We start from the raw sequence: 20088 nt of genomic DNA, 5'->3' as shown, positions 1-20088 counted from the left end.
CTAGACTGGAGACAGGGGGCGGGCGGCAAAGGGGGCGGGGCGCGAGGCGGGGCCGGCGGGTGCTGGGCGTGGGGAGGCCACACGGGCTGCGCGGAGGGTGTGCGCCGCGGGGAAGCGCGGGAACCGCTCGGTTGCCTGGCACTGCGGAGCTAGGGAACGCGTTTTGTTTAAATGTTGGGAACTGACGTAGTCGGGTTCGCTGCACAAAGCAACGAAGGCATCGAAGCCTGGAGACCTGGGCAGGGCCGCTGTCGGCGGGAGGCTGCGAGGCGTCCCTGTTTCCGCCACTGGGCCCTCCAGGTCTTTGCTCCTGCGCCGCCTCCTCCCCGGGCACCCAGAGAAAAACCCCAGATTGGGCGTCCGCCCCAGACGTGGTTTCGCCCCGCCCGCTTCCCCGGAGTCAGCGGGGCCTGGCGGGGAAGCTGCTCCCCCCGGGTGTGGACAGAGAAGTGAGCGCGCCCGCAGCGTTGGGGATGTGTGGGCCGTGACGTCCCGAGGCGGCTGCTGTGGTGTGAGACACGTCTGCGTGTATGTGTGGGCGCGTGTGGAGGTGTGCATGTGTATGTGTGCGTATGTGTGTATGTATGTACGTGTATGTGTGTATCTATTGTATGTATGTGTGTATATATTGTCAATGGAAGAAAACGACAAGACAAGTCTCTAATCATTTTAGGAGATTTATTTGCCAAAGTTAAGGACGCACCCAGGAGACAAGTCTATGCCTTTCTCCAAAGATAAGATTTTGAGGGCTTCAGATTTAAAGGGGAAAGGGCGGAGTATTGACAAGCATAGATTTTTCACAAACAAAAGGGGGCAGAGGAGAAATGTGGGGAATCTGCATTTTACGTAAGATAACGCAGACAAAGTGGGGTAGGGGAACAATCAGATGGGCTAGGGTGACTGCACCTGTAAAAATAAGCTATCAATTTGCATTGCCATGGTTACGTTTTATTTTTGTTTTTATTTTTTTGAAATGGAGTCTCCCTCTGTCGCCCAGGCTGGAGGGCTTAATGTCCGCTCACTGCAACCTCCACCTTCCGGGTTCAAACAGTTCTCCTGCCTCAGCCTCCTGAGTAGCTGGGATTCCAGGTGAGTGCCACCACACCCTGCTAATATTTGTGTTTTTAGTAGAGACGGGGTTTCCCCATGTTGGCCAAGCTGGTCTCAAACTCCTGACCTCAAGTGATCCACCCGCCTCGGCCTGCCAAAGTGCTGGGATTACAGGCGTGAGCCACAGCGCCTGGCCACCATGGTGAAATTTGAACAGCTCACCAGGAATCTCCTTGTGGGCAAAATATGGGGGAGGCCTGTAGCCTTTCATCTTGTAGCCATCTGATTTAGGAACCAAAAGGGGGAGGCAGGTCGGTTTGCGTGACCCAGTTCCCAGCTTGACTTTTCCCTTTGGCTACATGAGTTTGGGGTCCCAAAATTTAATTTCCTTTCACATTTCCCCCCTTTTTTTCTTTAAAATCTTTTGAGAAAAGCATTTTAAAAACGAATTGGGTTCCTGGCCTCAGGTTGCTGCTTCCTTCTTTTTTCCCACCTGCTGGTTTGTCGTTGCTAGGATGGTTTATTCCTAGAAGTTCCGGTCCTACATCACTAGGAATGCTCATTCCTAGGAGGTCACGTCCCACGAAGATAAAAAACAGAGAGAAAAGGAAAAAAGAAAGAGGAAAACAAGAAAAATGTATAGGGACCTAGGCCAGACCTATAGCAACAAAAGGAGGGCAAAACTGGAAGCTGGGTCAGGCTATATTACTACCTCCTCAACTACAGCAATTCTCTGGGCAATCATTATCCTAGCCCTTTCAGCTACACGTGGGCTTATTTGCAAACATATACCGTAACAACATTATAAGCAAAAACAGGACAGATCAGAAATTATTCTTATAAGTACCAAGTTCCCCAGAATCCAAACCAACTGCTCAACCAATCAGTGAGGGTTTTGGATCTGACAGGTTGATTATCTGGGTTTTCACATCAGTCATAAGCCGGGTTATCTTCTTCGATATCTGGAATATACACACAACATTCCGTTGTTATGATGGTGCATGTGCCCCCTTGTGCTGCTGTTAACATATCTAAAGTCATATGATTTTGCAGCACAGCTTTCCTCATAAGCATGACCCCATCGTTTAGGGCCTTTTGGGTGCAATTTGTTAAGGCTTCTGTATCCCATATAACATCTTCAATAGCGATCTGTGGTACAAAGATTGAAGTTAAATGATCATACTGTTGGAATACTGAATGTGTCCAATGAGATTGTAAATGAAAAAGGTTTGCTGTTTTTGGCAGGGTCTGCATTACTCATCCTTGTGCCCAAGCATAACCTAGGGAGCATCGTCTCAACCACCCTGGAGGTGACCACAGCCATAAATTAGTGCCAAATAGCCAATATGTCCCATTTGGAGCTAGCCAGTAAATACTTGGTTGCTGCACCCAGTCGGTGGTATGCTAGGCAGTGTCTCGTAATATGGTAATGTAGTCACAACATTTCTCCTGCTGTCCACCACATATCTCTTCCTACTGTTTGGCCACAGGTCTTGGGTGGGATTTCTTTGCTCCCAGCACAAAGGAGCATTTTGGCTGGGTTGGCCAAACGAAGGCGTGAACCAGCTAAATCTGTCCCAAGTTTGCATTATTCCATTTTGAAAAGGCCATTGTTTGGGGCATGGTCACCACTTTTAGTTGGGGAAATGCTAAAGTAAGAGCTAATGAGCTGGTTCTTTCCATTGAAAAACTTTTCCCATGTCCCTTGTTCTTAAGAGTATTTTTATTTATTCATTTATTTTGACATGGAGTCTCACTCCATCGCCTAGGCTGGAGTGCAGTGGCGTGATCTTGGCTCACTGCAACCTCCAACTCCCGGGTTCAAGCAATTCTTCTGCCTCAGCCTGCCAAGTAGCTGGGATTACAGGCATGCGCCACCACACCTGGCTAATTTTTGTATTTTTAGTAGAGTCGGGGTTTCACCACGTTTGCCAGGCCTGGTCTGAAACTCCTGATCTCAAATGATCCACCTGCCTTGGCCTCCTAAAGTGCTGGGATTACAGGCGTGAGACACTGCGCCTGGCCAAGAGTTTTTTTAATGGGCCGACTATGTATATTGTCTTTTGTTATGCCAGCACAAGGAATACCAGACTGTGTTTGTGATGTAATAAATTTTTGGTATTCTATCCAGTCCTGACCTTGGAAGGAGGATACCCACTATGGGAGGCTGGAGCCACCGGAAAGAGGCGTGACTCCACATATCCAGCAGGTGTTATGTAATCTGTCTGCATAATCCTGAGCCCGTTGTAGAAATAGGTTTGTTTCATGGGTGGCAGTGGCAAGACGGTGAAGGGATACATGATTAATAGCAGGGTTTCGAAATTCATCTTAGTTACTAAAGGGTGTTAAATCAGACAAGGCAAGTCCCCTGTTCTTTATTAGACAGCAGATGACAGTATATCTACGACAATGATTGTAATGGTTATTGTACAGTAAACATAGGCATTTCTTTGTGTACAGGCCTGGTCCTGTGTCTTGGGTTTAAGCAGTCCACAACACCTGCTGTCTGCTTCTCATCCTGGGTTGAAGGTCAATGTTTAGTGAAATGGAGGCAAAGGTCTTTGGTGGGAGTTACAGTCCACTCAGGAGGTTGGGCCTTAAGATGACAGATGTGAATCCATGAGTCTACACCCTCTAATTTTATGGGATGTAGATTAGTCAATAGTACCTGGTATGGGCTCTTCCACTGGGGTTGAAGGGAATTCTTTATTAGATGGCTTTTCCCATAGACAAAATCTCTGGGTTGCAGACTGTGACCAGGCACCCCATCTTCATGGAGCACACTATGAAAGGAATTCTTTACCAAATCTTGGCTTTTCTTTAAGGCGATAAGTCCCTCACAATATTGCAATATAATCTCCCTTGAGAAAAGTTGGGTTATGTTTGTTCCCATACACATGTGCCTCCATTATTACTTCTTAAGGACACAGGCGTTTTCCAAAAGGGGTGGATTGGAGTTTAAGCAGCACTAGGGGGAGTGCTTTGGTCCAGGGGAGGTGAAATGCTGGAGGCAAATTTAGCCAGTTGTGCCTCTCCACTAGGCCTGGGGATTGCGGATGGTAGGCACAATGGAAATGTTAAAATATGGGCCAAATTTTACAAATATTTTGAATAACCTGGCCAGTAAAGTAAGTTCCCCTGTTGCTGTGAAGTTCACAAGGGACTTGCCACAGTGGGATAGTTTTTTCTCGTAGGATTTTCCAACTGCTACCGCTGTTGCTTGCCTGCAGAGAAAGCTTTTTAACCCAATGGGAAAACACACAGAGCATTACTAAAACATACTTGTAATCTTGAGGTGATAGCAGCCAAATAAAATCAAGCTGCCATACCTCAAAAGGTCCAGCTGGAAGGGGAAAATGACCCTGGGCGGCTTTCCTTTATATTTGGGACAAATAACACATCAGGAGTAAAACTTTTGTGTCCCAGTGAAGGGCGGCTTCCAGTAATACCGTTTATACCACAGTGAAGGACCATTTATACCACAGTGAAGGGCGGCTTCCAGTAATACCGTTTATACCACAGTGAAAGGCGGCTTCCAGTAATACCGTTTATATCACAGTGAAGGGCGGTTTCCAGTAGTACCGTTTATACCACGGTGAAGGGCGGTTTCCAGTAATACCGTTTATAGCGGGATATCATTTTATCTGGATTACAATGGGTTAGATTATGGACATATTCCATAAGGGGCACCTGGCATCCCACTGGAATAATGGGTTATTAGGTCCATACCATATTTCAGTTTCGGGAGAAAAGTATCTCCCTGACCGTTTCCTAGCAGATTTCTCTTTGTAGGAGCTATGCTCTGGGTTTCTTTCACCATGTTTCTAAGTGTTTCGGGTTTTATGGCCATTTCCTGGATCGGGGCTGGTGGCTCGGGGGCTGCTCTTTTAGCTGTGGCATCAGCCGATTGTTACCCTTTCTGTGGTGTCTAATTTTGAGTGACTGGGATTTTTATAACTGCCAAACATTTGGGTTTTAGAATAGCTTCTAACAGCTCTGATACTTACTGTACATTTTTTATGGGTTGGCCTGAGGAGGCTAAATATCCTCTGTCTTTCCATAGCATCCAAAGTCATGCAAACCCCAAAAGCATAGCAGCTGTCAGTGTAAATGTTTGCAGCCTTATATTTTGCCAGTTGACAAGCTTGGGTCAGGGCAATCAACTGGGCCACTTGAGATGATCTGACTTGGGGAAGAGGACCAGCTTTAATTACCTCTAGTAAGGAAACCATAGCATATCCTGCTCCAAAATTTCCATCCTCTCCTCTTCAATAAGAGCCATCTGTATACCATTCTAGTTTAGCATTATCCAGTGGCATCTCTTGCAGGTCTGTCCTGGAGGTGAGAAGTCAGTCAGTCATCAGAACACAGTCACGAGGGGTCTTGTGGGAAGGGCCTGGCAAGAGAGTGGCCGGATTAAGATTATTATACTGGGAAGTAGTAATATTGGAAGATAGTACAAGCAAAATTTGATAAGAAGCTAACCGGTTGACAGACACACGTTGAGTATGATGAGAGTTTAGAAGGGTCTCAAGAGAATGTGGCACAGAAATGGTAAGGGGTGAACCCATAATTATTTCTCCAACAGACGTGTACGGAAGGGCCATGGTTGCTATTACTCTCACACAAGGAGGCAACCCTCGCGCCACCGGGTCCAGGTGTTGGCTGTAATAGCCTAGAGGTCTCTGATGATCACCATGCTTCTGGATCAATACCCTGGAGGCAGTACCTCCAGTTTCGTGTATGAAAAGGGAGAAAGGCAGTTTGTAGTTTGGGTGCCCTAAGGCTGGGGCATTAGTTAGAATTTCCTTTATTTGATGTACAGCTGATTGTCCCTCAGGACTCCACAAGACAGGATCGAGTTGTTTATTTTTTAGGTATGCCTACAGAGTTTGAGTCATAAAGAATTTGGAATCCAGTTTCTACAATAGCCAGCCAGGACGCAAAATCCTCTAAATTGTTTATTAGTGACAGGCATTGGGAAAGCTAAAATTCCTCTCACTCTGTCAGGGTTAATCCTCAGTCCTTTCACTGAGATAATATGCCCCCAAATACTTAACTTGCAGCAAGCATAGCTGAAGTTTGTCTTTGGACACTTTGTGTCCCTTGGTGGCTGTTTGAGTAAATATAGACTATCTTCATGGGAGGAAGATGGTGTGTCTGAACAAAGGAGAAGGTCATCTACATACTGAATGAGTGTTGAGCCCTGGGGAAAAATTAAATCCTCTAAATCAGCCTTTTTTTTTTTTTTGAGACGGAGTTTTGCTCTTGTTGCCCAGGCTGGAGTGCAGTGGCACAATCTCGGCTCACAGCAACCTCCACCTCTCAGGTTCAAGCGATTCTCCTGCCTCAGCCTCCCTAGTAGCTGGGATTACAGGCATGTGCCACCACACCCAGCTAATTTTGTATTTTTAGTGGAGATGGGGTTTCTCCATGTTAGTCAGGCTGGTCTTGAACTCCCAACCTCAGGTGATCCGCCCGCCTCAGCCTCCCAAAGTGCTGGGATTACAGGCATAAGCCACCATGCCTGGCTCTAAATCAGCTTTTAATATTTGGGAAAAGTAAGTGGGACTTTCTGTATGCCCCTGAGGCATTACAGTCCACATATATTGCCCTTCTTTCCAAGTAAAGGTAAACAAATACCGGCTGTCTGGATCTACAGGAATACTAAAGAAGGCACGGCAGAGATCTGCAGCTGAGAAATACTGGCTGGTAGTGGGTCTAGCTGATAGGACATGTGGGTTGGGACTACTGGGTGTCTGGGTATTACAATATTACTGATTGCCCTCAGGTCCTGTACAAACCTCCGTCCTCTCCCACTTGGTTTCTTTACAGGGACTATAGGGCTCGTGCAGGGAACAGTGAGTCCCTTTTTCAGACAATCTTATATGATGGGGCGATTCTGTCTATGGCTTCCTCTGTAGTATCCTAGAGGATACTGTTGGAGGTTGAGTAGGGGTTTCTTGGTCTCTCGGGTTTATCTCTACCTTTATTGGAGTGGCTGAGAATATTTCCTCTGTGTCTGTATGTGACTGAGACCGTAAGTGGAGGGACATCGCTGAGCAAGTGTTCTGCTCTGGTGTTAACAGGAAAATTGGGGAAGCTAAGAGGAAGTTTATCATTTCCACTCTTTATTCCAACGTCTTCTCTTCTCCCTTAATATTTCTTCCTCTCTCTCCATTTCATTTTCCTGGTCACAAGATGATGTTTTAACATTACTGGTAGTAAATTGTGGTACACTGTCAGGACATTTTTTTAATGTGGTATTTTTGGTCCTCTGGCTCCAATTCTTAAAAAGAGTTCACCTTTTGATGAAAAAGATATATGATGAGAAAAGCATTACGGATGTTGAGGAGATCATGGCCCAAAAGATTGACAAGGGCCGTAGGGCGTATAAGAAACATGTGGGTCCTCCTGAGCGTGTCACACTTAGAGCTGTGGTGGGGGAGCGGAACCCAGTGAAACAGGAAGGTACAGGTTTGTACTTAAAACGTAAGATTGTTTAGTACCTACCCTGTTAACTTTTTTATTACTCCGAGGACTGGGGTTTCTAAATACGCTGGGATTTTTCAGAGATATAGTCATGCCTGTGTCAATAAAGGCAGTTGTCAGCTCATGGTTACTATATTAATCTCCCGCAATTTTTTTTTGTCAGGGTAGAATATTTGGAGACATAAAACTCCTGTACTTCCTCGGAGCATCCCTAGTCTTCCTGAGTTGCATTTTCCTGCCTTTTCTTTCATTTCAGGCTAAGGCAATCCCTTTTAAGGGGTCCTGGACTTTTGCAGCAGCAACAGACTGAGAGGGAAGGGTTCTCAGATCTAGAGAGCTTAAAAATCTTTTTGGGGCTGATAGGTTTAGAAGTTAATTGCTTTAGCTGTACATGCATAAATCTAGCAATCTTCTGTTTTTCCTTTTTTATCACAGTGTGGGATAACTGGTCAGCTAAGTTAACTAGTTCATTAGTTCTAGCTATGGCTCAATTTATCATGTGGCATTTTACAAGCATGGCTAAATCATCATCTAGTCTGTTTAATAAATTTACATTTAATAAGGTATCATTTTTATTGTTTTCAAAGCAATCAGCTGACATCCCACAATATTGTCTAAAAGTTGTTTTTTTTTTGAGACGGAGTCTCGCTCTGTCGCCCGGGCTGGAGTATAGTGACCGGATCTCAGCTCACTGCAAGCTCCGCCTCCCGGGTTTACGTCATTCTCCTGCCTCAGCCTCCTGAGTAGCTGGGACTACAGGCGCCCACCACCTCGCCCAGCTAGTTTTTTGTATTTTCAGTAGAGACGGGGTTTCACCGTGTTAGCCAGGATGGTCTCGATCTCCTGACCTCGTGATCCGCCCGTCTCGGCCTCCCAAAGTGCTGGGATTACAGGCTTGAGCCACCGCGCCCGGCCGTCTAAAAGTTTTATCAAAACATGTGAAACAATCTAAAACGAATGCATTTGGGTTCTGGCAGCATTGCTGGATTTTTTTCCAATCCACAACCCTTTGGAACACGGAAGGAATAGTATTTAACAGTCATTGCTCGTTCCCATGCATCTTTACGCCTGTCTTCTGGATGTGGTGGGGGCTGGTTGTTGTGGCTATACTGGGCATTCAGGGGTCAAATCTGTTACAGGGTCTGACCGTTGTGCTTTTTCTAGCTGTTCTTTCACGGTAGCTTCTGAGACCAACATGTGGACCAGCTGATAAAGGTCTGAATGACTTGGGTCCTGGGTTCTAATAATGAGCTCAAACTCTTGGGCAAACCTGAGTGGATCTTTCTGGGGGTCAGGAATTCTTTATACCTCACAATTCAGCCTTTGACCAAGGTTAGTAGACAATCACTGGGGCTCCCCTACCTGTCACCAGTTGTTCCCAGAATGGGGCGATCATGAGAGAAGTCCCCGCAGGGTCCCCTTTTCCACATCTTCCAGGTGAGACGCTGCCACTGGGGCTGTCGGGGAATCGGCAGCAGCTGGGGCCCTTGACGTCTGAGTCCTGACGGCCTTGTTGGGCGAGTGTTAAACATGCAGGAGAAAAGTGGGACAGACCTGGTGTGGGGAGGTTCAGCGAGGTCAGGGTAGAGTGGGAGTGTAGGTGGAGGTGCCAGCTAGGAATAAGGGATTTCAAGGATTTCTTTAAGAGAGGGAAAAGATTAGAGGGTTCTTGATTAGCATTTCTAAGTTGCTTGTTTGCCTCCTATAGGGAGATGAGGTGGTCTTCACTCCTCTTGCTACTCTCCAGATACCACTGAAAGTAACTCTCCCATTCTGGTTGCTTATTTGTTGTGCCTGCATTTTCCACCCTAGTTCTCAGTTACACTAATTCGGGCATCTCAAAAGATCCCCATTTAGGTCATTGTAACTTAGAATCTGCTTTAGTTATAGCGGTCCACTTATTTAAATATTTGCATGATGATTTGCCATAAGTATTTTGCATATAGCCGGCCAGAGTTTCTAAAGGGGGAATTTTGTGTTCTGCAGCTGCTGGGGTCTTAGAGGACTTGTTCCCCATAATTTAGAGCTCCTCTTCAGATATGATGAAGTCAGGACATGTGGCTGCCCCAAAATGTGCTGCTTGCAGACCTAGCTTTTCCGGGCCGTTACCTCCTGAACCAGTTTGGTCTACCTGTGTCACGGCTACCTGGCACAAGTGTGTCAGGGGCTCAAGTTGCAGGAGGTGTTGGTTCCTTATATGCACCTGCTGGCTGAGATGAGACCCTAAATATGCTCTTCTGAAAGAGGAAACCTATTTGGAGCTGCTGCACGTCTTAGGGAGTGTTTCTCCCAGACACCCTCAGGTGATTCTCAGTTGCCCTGAGAGGCTGAGGGGAGCAAGGTGCTCTATTTCTTCAGCATGGAAGATTCCACACTCATGAGCCAGAGGGTTCAGAGTTGGTCAAATCTGATTGGGGAAAGAACCAAAACATATACACATAAACGCACACGCAAAGCAGAGACAAGCAACAAAAATAGTTAAGCCAAACTAACAACGATCCACAAAATATACAATTTCTGAGCACTCCAAGTTTAAGTTGGAAGTTAGCACCAGCTGGTTGTTAGTGCTAAGTTTCGTCATTTCATCATTTAAATTTGCAAGACAGAATTCCAAACCAGTTTCTCACCCGTGGATGGGACCCAAGCTGGAGAGTGCTCTCTGCCAATGCAGAAGCAGATGAACTCACCTTCCATGACGGAAGCCAGTGGAGAAACTCCCACAAAAAGGGAATTTCTTTTTAACAGCGAATAAACCTCAGACCCCCCCCAGCTGAGAAACATTGGAAGATCAGGGATCCCTGGAGGAAAGAGGTCCCAGACTTCGGCAGATTGTCCTGTTGGTTTGGGCTACAAGGTGCCTGAGCCAGTACCAAGTACTAAAAGGCAAAACTGCCCCAGGCCCGGCCACTTTCACTCGGGTCCCTTTGTGGTTACCAGATGTCAATCAAAAAAAGTGACAAGACAGGCCGGGCACGGTGGCTCAAGCCTGTAATCCCAGCACTTTGGGAGGCCAAGGTGGGCAGATCACGAGGTCAGGAGATCGAGACCATCCTGGCGAACACGGTGAAACCCCGTCTCTACTAAAAATACAAAAAATTAGCGGGGTGTGGTGGCGGTGCCTGTAGTCCCAGCTACTCGGGAGGCTGAGGCAGGAGAATGGCGGGAACCCGGGAAGCGGAGCTTGCAGTGAGCCGAGATCACGCCACCGCACTCCAGCCTGGGCGACAGAGCGAGATTCTGTCTCACAAAAAAAGTGACAAGACAAATCTCAATCATTTTAGAAGATTTATTTGCCAAAGTTAAGGATGTGCCCAGGAGACAGGCCTATGCCTTTCTCCAAAGTTGACTTTGAGGGCTCTAAATTAAAAGGTGAAAGGGTGGGATATTGAGAAGCACAGAATGCTGAGATCTTGCTGGGTAAAGTTAGTCAGTGTCTTCGTAATCAGGAATGTAATTCAAAAAGTTATTGTTTTTGTAACTTCCTAGAAGCAGGGAATTCAGTATTTTAGTCTAAATTTTTACCTAGTAAGGTCCCTTCTATCCCTCAACAATAAATATTCATGGTAACATATGGGAGGATATTTCAACATGTGTGAATATCCTCTTCTCCGTTTGGTTCTTTTTTCCCTCATATAAAATTTCAGCATTGTTCAATAACTTTAAACAGTTCCTTTATAAGACAAGGTAATTTTCTTATGCTGGTTGCATGGGGGGTGGGGAGCATGCTATGGAGACATCCTATCAAACCCCAAACCTCTCTAACTTTTGCCTGAAAAGAATTTGGAGTCAAGAGTTTTTACCTAACATTTGCAACCCTACGGCGCCACTTAGTGGAATAGGATTTTCCTCCGTGGGGCGCCCTGTCCGCCCTGTTCGCCATACTTCTAGTTTCCTAATTATTTTTCCTTTTACATCCCTCTATCAGTGATCAGGCAACATGTCCTATTTGTAAACAAAAAAACTCCACTTTCAACTGCCAGGAGGAAGCTATCCTAATAAAACAGGTTTTAGCTTCAATACCGTCCCCATCAAAGGAAGGGCAGCCATTCAGTTCTTGTGTTCTTTTAAGGCGCCTGTTCTGCATTCAATGACATTGGGATTTAAACAAAAAAGAATTTTGCATTTGAGGTTAATCAGTCCCATTCTGTGGGATTCCAGTTTTTCACTGGGGACATAGCAAGGGAAGCCAAATAGGGCATTAAAACACTTTCTCCATTAAAGAGTCTTGCCCAAGTCCAGCTACTACATAATCTCTCCCAGGCCTGTTGGATACCTTGGGAGGCTTTGGGCTGAGTGGGTCTAAGAATCCAACAGGGCGGAAAGCTAGGGTCTTGCACAGGTAAGTGTGACTAGTCCTGCCTACTACCTCCTCTGGATCCATGAGTAAAGGTCACACTTGTATCCATGGGGTGGCACCTATAATGGTTGCCAGGACCCAGAGGAGAGGAGGAAAGAGGAGAAGGGCAAAAGGGCAATGCCTTTTCTCTATTTCCTTCCACACTTGGTCACGCCAAAGGGAGGAAGGGGACTAAGGAGTGCCTTGTCTCCCACTCTTTCTAGATGGGTAACAAACCATCTGCATTCTGTACTCCCCTTGAATGCATTCTAAATCACTGGAATTCCTTTAACCCTAAGACTCTAAAGAGAAAGTGGCGTATATTCTGTTACACGGGCGCGGCCTTGTTACCATCTAAGACTCTAAAGAGAAAGTGGCGTATATTCTGTTACACAGGGCGTGGCCTTGTTACCATCTAAGACTCTAAAGAGAAAGTGTATGAGGCTCTGTTACACAGGGCGGCCTTGCTGCCTATCTTAAGACTCTAAAGAGAAAGTGGCGTATATTCTGTTACACGGGCGCTGGCCTTGTTACCATCTTGGGAACAAACAAACTTGGCCCAAGGAAAGTCTTGATTCCTATACTATCAACAACTAAAACTCTTCCGTAGGCAAAAGGGCAAATGGTCCAAGGTTCCCAGTGTACAGGTTTTCTTTGCCTTGCAAGATATCCTAAATCTTTATAAGCATTGTACAGTTAACCTTGCCCTCTTGGCAGCCACGTCAGGCAAGCCTGCAAAGGATGGTTCCCCAGAGTCAAGAAAAACCCTTGGGGAACCCTCAAACACAACTTCTGGGTGCCCTGCCTGCCCCACAATAGCCGGATCATTAGCTCCCCTGGTAGTGCCCTTCAAGAAACTCCCAACTTTGCTGTTGCCCCTGCAGGAAATGCCCAATGGTGCTACTAGAGTTCAAGTTTCCTGCTCATTGCAGGACCTTAAACAAATAAAGGGGGACCTGGGGAGGTTCTCTAATAACCCTAATTAATATATAGAAGCTTTCCAAAATTTAGTGCAAGTGTTTAATCTAACTTAAAAAGATGCTATGCTACTTTTAAGCCAAAACCTAACTGTTGAGGGGGGAAAAAAGCAGTCTTACAGGCAGCAGAAACATTTGGAGATAACCACATCTCCTATAGCTAGTCTAAAAGTCTTAAAGGAAGAAGTCTAAAAGAAAGAAGGGTGAGCAGATAGCAGAACCTCCATTCCCAATAGGGAGGGAGGCGGTACCCCTTGAAAATTCCAATTGGAATCCCAACAATTCTATAAATGAGCAGAGGGGAAAAATGCTTTCTGATGTGCATACGAAAAGGCTTATAAAACACCTCCCTACCTCCTGATTCTGTTAACAGACAGTTAATGTTAAAAAACAAATTAGTACTCAGGCAGCCCCTAATATCGAAAGAAAATTGCAAAAACTGGCCACAGGTTCAAATGGAACCTTTTCTAAAGAACCTCTTCAAAGCGGCTACTTCAGTCTTTTACAATAAAACCCTGGAGGAGGCCCAGGAGAAGGAGAGGAACTATGAGACAAAAACAGAGGTTTTAGTGGCTGCATTACAGACTTATAAAATCCAGAACCCTCAAGATGCATCTGCTAATTGCTACCAATGTGGCAAACCAAGGCACTTCAAAAGGGATTGCCCAGACGTCAAGCAGCAGCCACCTCAAGCCTGTCCAGCCTGTGGTGGAAACCACTGGAAGTCAAACTGTTCCCAGAGACATAGGTCACTGGGTCCAGAACCAGTCTCCCAAGTAGACTAACGGGTCCCAGGGATCAATTCCCTGGCTCCAGTGGTTCCGGACAAGCTGGCCATCCAGGAGCCCTGGGTAATTCTGAAGGTAGAAGGGAGAATAAAATTCAGGCAGAGGTGATTTCAGATGAAGATGAGGAATTTGTAGGGAACTGGAGCAAAGGTGACTCTTGTTATGTTTTAGCAAAGAGATTGCGGTATCATTTGCCCCTGCCCTAGAGAGAATTGTGGAACTTTTAACTCAAGAGAGATGATTTTGGGTATTCATGGAAGAAATTTCTTTTTTTTTGAGACGGAGTCTCATTCCCTGTCACCCAGGCTGAGCAGTGGCTTGATCTCAGCCTCCACTGCAAGCTCTGTCTCCCAGGTTTATGCCACTCCCTCCTGCCTCAGCTCCCGGTGCAGCTGCTGACTACAGGCTCTGGCCACTTCTTGCTTTTCAGTTTTTGTATTTTAGTGAGAGGGGGTTTCCACCTGTGTTAGGCCAGGGATGGTCTCAGACCCTGACCTCGCGGATCCTCACTTATCTCTGCCTCCCAAAGTGCTGGGATGCAGGCTTGAGCCACTGCACCCGGCCTATGGAAGAAATTTCTTTTTTTTTTTTGAGACGGAGTCTCGCCTGTCATTTTAGGCTAAGTGCAGTGGCTGGATCTCAGCCTCCACTGCGTTCCCACCTCCCGGGTTTACGCCTCTATTTTCCTGCCCCAGCCTCCCCGGAGTAGCTAGACTACAGGCGCTCACGCACTGCCTCGCTAGTTTTTTGTATTTTTAGTAGAGATAGGAGCCACCATAGCTAGGATGGTCTCGATCTCCTGACCTTGATCCGCCCCATCTCCTTCTCCCAAAGTGCTGCTGGATTACAGGTTTGAGCCACTCTCGCCGCGATTTTGTTTTAAAAGGGAACAGAGCACAAAGGTTCAGGAAAATTTGCAGCCTGACAAATGAAATAGAAAGCAAGAAAAAATCCATTTGTTTGAGGAGATATCAAGCTTGGCTGTAGAAATCTGTATAAGTAACGAGGGAGCCAAAATGTTAGTCCTCAAGACAATGGGGGAAATGTCTCCAGGGTATAGCTATCTCATGGTGGCCCCTCCCATCACAGACCCAGAAGCCTGAGAGGAAAAAATGGTTTTGAGGGCTGGGCCCAGGGTCTCCTTATTGTGTGCAGGTCTCCAGGGACTTGGTGCCTGCGGTCCCAGCCTCTACCCAGCTGTGGCAGAGGGGCCAAATGCTACAGCTCTCGCTGTGATTCCCTCTAGGAGGCTGGAAGCCAAGTAAACCTTGGCAGCAGCTCCATGTGGTGCTGAGCCTGTGGCACAGAAGTCAAGAAGTGAGGTTTGGGAGCCTCGCCTAGATTTCCGGAAGACGTGGAGTGGAAATGCCCGGATGCCCAGACAGAAGTCTGCTACGTGGCAGGGTCTTCGCGTGGAGAACCTCTGCTAGGGCAGCAGAAGGGAAATATGGGATCAGGGCCCCCACTATTGCTGGGCACCTCGCCTAGCGGGAGCTGTGAGAAGAGGGCCACAATCCTCCAGGACCTCAGAATGGTAGAAATCCACCCCACAGTCTGGGTACCGCGGCACCTGGAAACCAAACGTGCACGCTTTAGGCAGACACTCAATGCCAGCCCATGGTGCCGCCTGCAGCCGGCTGTGCAGTTCCTGCAAGCCCGTAATCCCAGCAGCACTTTGGGAGGCCGACGGCTGGATTCACGAGGTCGAGATCGAGACTCATCCGGCTAACGCTGCGAAACCCTGCCTCTACTTAAAATACAAAATCCAGCTTCGGCCAGGTGGCGAGCGCCTGTAGTCCAGCTTACTCCGGAGGCTGAGACAGGAGAATGGCGTGAAACCCGGAGGTGCTGAGCGCCCAGTGAGCTGAGATCCTGCCACTGCACTCCCAGCCCGGCTACAGAGCAAGACTCCGCCTCAAAAAAAAAGAAAGCGGCCGGAGAGAGGCTAAAATTCTGCAAAGCCATTAGGACAGAGCTGCCTAAGACCATGGGAACTCACCTCTTGCATCAGCTGACTGGATGTGAGGACTTTGGAGTCAAAGGAGATCATTTGAGCTTTAAAATTTGGATCGTCTTGGCTGGATTTCAGACTTGCATGGGCCCTGTAACCCCTTTGTTTTGGCCAGTTTCTCCCATTTAGAATGGCTGTATTTACCCAATACCTGTACCCCATTGTATCGAGGAAGTGACTAGCTTCTTTTGATTTTACAGGCTCATAGGCAGAAGGGACTTGCTGTGTCTCCGATGAGACTTTGGAGTACAGACTTTTGGGTTAACGCTGAAATGAGTTCAGACTCTGGGGGACTGTTGGGAAGGCATGATTGGTTTTGAAATGTGAGGATATGAGATTTGGAGGGGCCAGGGAAGAATGATATGGCTTGGATCTGTCCCCACTGAAATCTCGAATTGTATTTCCCAGAATTCCCACATGTTGTGGGAAGGACCCAGGGGGAGGTGATTGAATCATGGAGGCTGGTCTTTCCTGTGCTAGTCTCACGACAGTGAATGAGTCTCTTGAGATCTGATGGGTTTATCAGGGGCTTCTGCTTTTGCTTCTTCCTCATTTTCTCTTGCTGCCACCATGTAAGAAGTGCCTTTCACCTCCTTCCCTGTTTCTGAGACCTGCCTGGCTATGTGGAAATGTAAGTCTAACTAAGCCTTTTTTGTTGTTGTTGTTCCTAGTTTCAGGTACATCTTTATCAGCAGCATGAAAATGAACTGATACAGTCCTTCCCAAAGATGCCCACACATGAAATCCTGGACCCTTATATAATATTTAACAGAAGTAGGCTGGGTGCGGTGGCTCACGCCTGTAATCCCAGCACTTTGGGAGACTGAGGCGGGTGGATCACGAGGTCAGGAGTTCGAGACCAGCCTGACCAACATGGTGAAACCCCGTCTCTACTATAAATACAAAGAAAAAAAATCCAGGTGTGGTGGCGCATGCCTGTAATCCCAGCTACTTGGGAGGCTGAGGCAGAAGAACCGCTTGAACTCGAGAGGCAGAGGTTGCAGTGAGCCCAGATGGTGCCACTGCACCCCAGCCTGGGTGACAGAGCAAGACTCCATCTCAAAAAAAAAAAAAAGAAAGTAGAATGAACTTCCAACTGCTTCCTTCAAAAGAAAGTGAGACAGACTCTTATACAGTCCCAGGAGATGGACGTGACACCTCTGCACCACTCAGAATTGCCTGAAGTGGGGTGGGGTGGGGGAGAACGGGGTGGGGGAAGCACTTGGGTAAAAGTACAAAGAGCATGAACTTAATGCGGAGAAGACAGGAAGGGGGAGAGGAAGGGAATGTCACGAATATTAAAAACAGGCAACGTAAGAACAGAATGCAACCAATTAAAATATTGTTTAGTTTAGAGACAGACAGATACAATAAAGATGGGGTGAGGGAAGAAAAGATGGCAAAAGGAGAGGACCAGGCCTGAGAAGAGGAAGAGGAGAGTGTGGAGGAGGCTGCTTGCCTGCTGTGGGATGGATGGCAGCGGCACTTCCCCAGATGCACTTTTCTCAAATGTAAAACTAACCAGCCTTGTGCCACAGATGTGACGATAACCCCATAGAACTTAAAGAGCAGACCATAAACTTGCCATGCATGAGAGCTGCTAGCATTTACATCTGAAAAACAATTTGGATACCCAAGTCTCCAACGAGCAAAGTCACACTGCAGCTGGAGAGCACATTCATAACACACGGAAAAACTTTTTTTTTTTTGAGACTCCATCTCCCAGGCTGGAGTGCAGAGGTGCAATCATGGTTCATTACAACCTAGACCTCCTGGGTTCAAGCGATCCTCCTGTCTTAGCCCCTCTGAGTAGCTGGGACCACAGGTGTGCACTGCCATGCCCAGCCCATTTTGTATTTTTTGTAGAGATGGGGGTCTCACTATGTTGCCCAGGCTGTGAGGAGGGCAAAAATCACCTGGTGACCGTTGAACAGGCTCCAGAGACAAATCTTCTTACCTGAGCAATTCAGAAGGGAGCAAAGACCACCTGGTGACCATCAAACAGGCCATCTGGAGGCAAAACTCATTATATGGGGAATTCAGAAGTAATCGAACTTCCCTAGTATCTAAAGACAGCATCTGATTCTGTTACAGGGACTAAAAAGAAATCATTTAGGCAGTTAGGGTAAGAGAGTCCTCAGTGAGGCTTTCCTTTTAACACAAAGCAGCCCCCAAATTATTTCTTTTCCAACAAAGAGCAGCCTGTAAAATCGAGCTGCAGACGCGGAGAAGCCAGCTGGAAGCCTGCACAGGCGAATGCTGGCAGCTGTGCGGATAGAAAAGGGATAGCTGGAAGCCAGGTATGTTCAACATGCAAGTTCCCCTTCCCTTTTCTTTTTTCTTTTTTTTAAATGAATAGTTTTATTGTATTTTCTTGTCAAACACCTTGAGGCAACAACTGACGTATAATTTAATTCAGCGGGAAATATGACACTTGGAGGGAAAACACACACTCAAAAAAACCCTTAAATTAAAGCCAAACGTTCTTTCCAAGGCACGGCACTGGCATTTTCAGATTGACAGCAGAACGAGTTTGTTTCCGTGAAACAAATTCACGAGTCCAGAGTCTGTTTTTGAAACAGCTTTCCACTTCATCTCCCTTTCTCGGGCTCAGGGAAGGATGCTCGAGGCCTTCCTCAGGGCCAGGTGGCCGGTGGCCGGTCAGAGGGCAGCCTCCGAATGTAGGAAAACTCTTCAACGGTGCCCAGCCGCAGTTTGCTCTGGGGGTCTGTGTGGTTGGCAAGCAGACCCGGAACATCAGAATACTTCTTAGCTGGCTTAAAGGGTGGAGGAGCATCAGTACTGAAGTAGTTGGGATCGTTCAGTTGCCACGGCAGTGCCCTTTGGGAAGCAAGGATTTGTTTCAGGTTCTTCCAGGTCGTGTTCTTGGCAGCTACTGCGCCACCGTGGCCAGAGTGCACAAAGTTGGGATCCTTAAATGGCAAAGGTTTGGCAGCTTTTTCCACAGGTCCTGTGCTAAACTCAGAGGGCACCACTTTATTCTCACTCCTGGCTTCCATGCTGATACCCTGCACAAAGCTGGAGGCGGACACTGCTTTCTGCTTTCTGGCTGCTGCCGGCGTGGGAAGGGCCGGCCGGCCTCTTCTTGCTGTTCGGACTGTTCCGGGAGTGGAAGTGGTGCCACAACTGGAATTTGCGCCGCCATCGCACCCTGAGTCTTCCCCTGGTCCCCCCACCCCTTTCCCAGCGCGGGCCCTGGAACTTCTTTTCCCCCTTTCCTTTTCTTTGTCGTCACATGTGCAGTAAAAAAGCAGGCAACGTGGTGCTCCTAGGTGGAGACTCCATTTGCATAAAAGATTTGCATAATAAAAGGATGAGTTGACCGGCTTCTTCCAGTGCTGTGTCAACGACACACCTGGTCCAGCCAATCCTCTGTGGCCTGTGTAAACCAGACACCGCCTTCTCAAGCTCATCTATGAAACCATCTCGTTGTGAAGCGGGAAATCCTCTCAGAAACCCCCTCACTCTGCATAAGGGAACTTTTCTCTTTTGCCTATAAAACTGCCGCTCTTAAACTCACTCGTGTGTCTACGTCCTCAATTTCCTTGGTGTGAGGCAACAAACCTCGGGTATTACCGCAGACAAATGACACCGCTTCAATTCCAGGCCTCTTTCAACTTTTATAAGTAAATAAAATTCCTAAACATCTCTGGAATACCACGCTGAAACTCAGTTTACAACCCTGAGCTCCAACCTTAAGGTCCATAAATGCTCCTAAGGAAAATCCACCACCGGGCGCTCAGTCCTGTCTCAGGTGCCACGCTGCACTCTTTTGCAGCGTTCTTCCTAATATACTTCCCTTTTTTTTTTTTTTTGAGACGGAGTCTTTGCTCTGTCACCCAGGCTGGAGTGCAGTGGCACGAACTCGGCTCACTACAAGCTCCGCCTTCTGGGTTTACGCCATTCTCCTGCCTCAGCCTCCCGAGTAGCTGGGACCACAGGCGCCGCCACCTCGCCTGGCTAGTTTTTTGTACTTTTAGTAGAGACGGGGTTTCACCGTGTTAGCCAGGATGGTCTCGATCTCCTGACCTTGTGATCCGCCCGTCTCAGCCTCTCAAAGTGCTGGGATTACAGGCGTGAGCCACCGCGCCCAGCCCCCCCTTTTTTTTTTATTTTGAGACAGTTTCACTCTATCGCCCAGGCTGGAGTGCAATGGCATGATCTTGGCTCACTGCAACCTCTGCCTCCTGGGTTCCAGTGATTCTCCTGCCTCAGCCTCCCAAGTAGCTGGGACTACAGGCGCACACTACCACACCCGGCTAATTTTTGTACTTTTAGTGGAGACAGGGTTTCACCATATTAGCCAGTCTGGTCTTGAACTCCTGACCTCATGATCCACCTGCCTTAGCCTCCCAAAGTGCTGGGATTACAGGCATGAGCCACCGTGCCTGACCTTGTTGTTTATTTTTCAGA

At 47.3% G+C, this 20088-nt stretch overlaps 1 long non-coding RNA gene and 1 pseudogene across 3 annotated transcripts in view; one reads left to right on the top strand and one right to left on the bottom strand.

Moving 5' to 3' along the window:
* The first annotated feature begins 1037 nt into the window (after positions 1 to 1037).
* LOC103879869 overlaps positions 1038 to 20088 on the top strand; it is a 33499-nt gene continuing 14448 nt past the window's right edge. For all 3 annotated transcript variants that reach the window (XR_002518776.1, XR_001897507.3, XR_001897506.3), the window contains exon 1: positions 1038 to 1089. This is a non-coding gene — a long non-coding RNA (uncharacterized LOC103879869). The remainder of the gene's footprint in view (positions 1090 to 20088) is intronic.
* LOC101001160 lies at positions 18265 to 18820 on the bottom strand (annotated as a pseudogene).

Source organism: Papio anubis, chromosome 19 (genome assembly GCF_008728515.1).
Source record: "Papio anubis isolate 15944 chromosome 19, Panubis1.0, whole genome shotgun sequence".
In the NCBI taxonomy this organism is placed as follows: Eukaryota; Metazoa; Chordata; class Mammalia; order Primates; family Cercopithecidae; genus Papio; species Papio anubis.
Note: the sequence above shows the minus strand (reverse complement) of the source record. Positions and strands in the feature narration are given on the sequence as shown.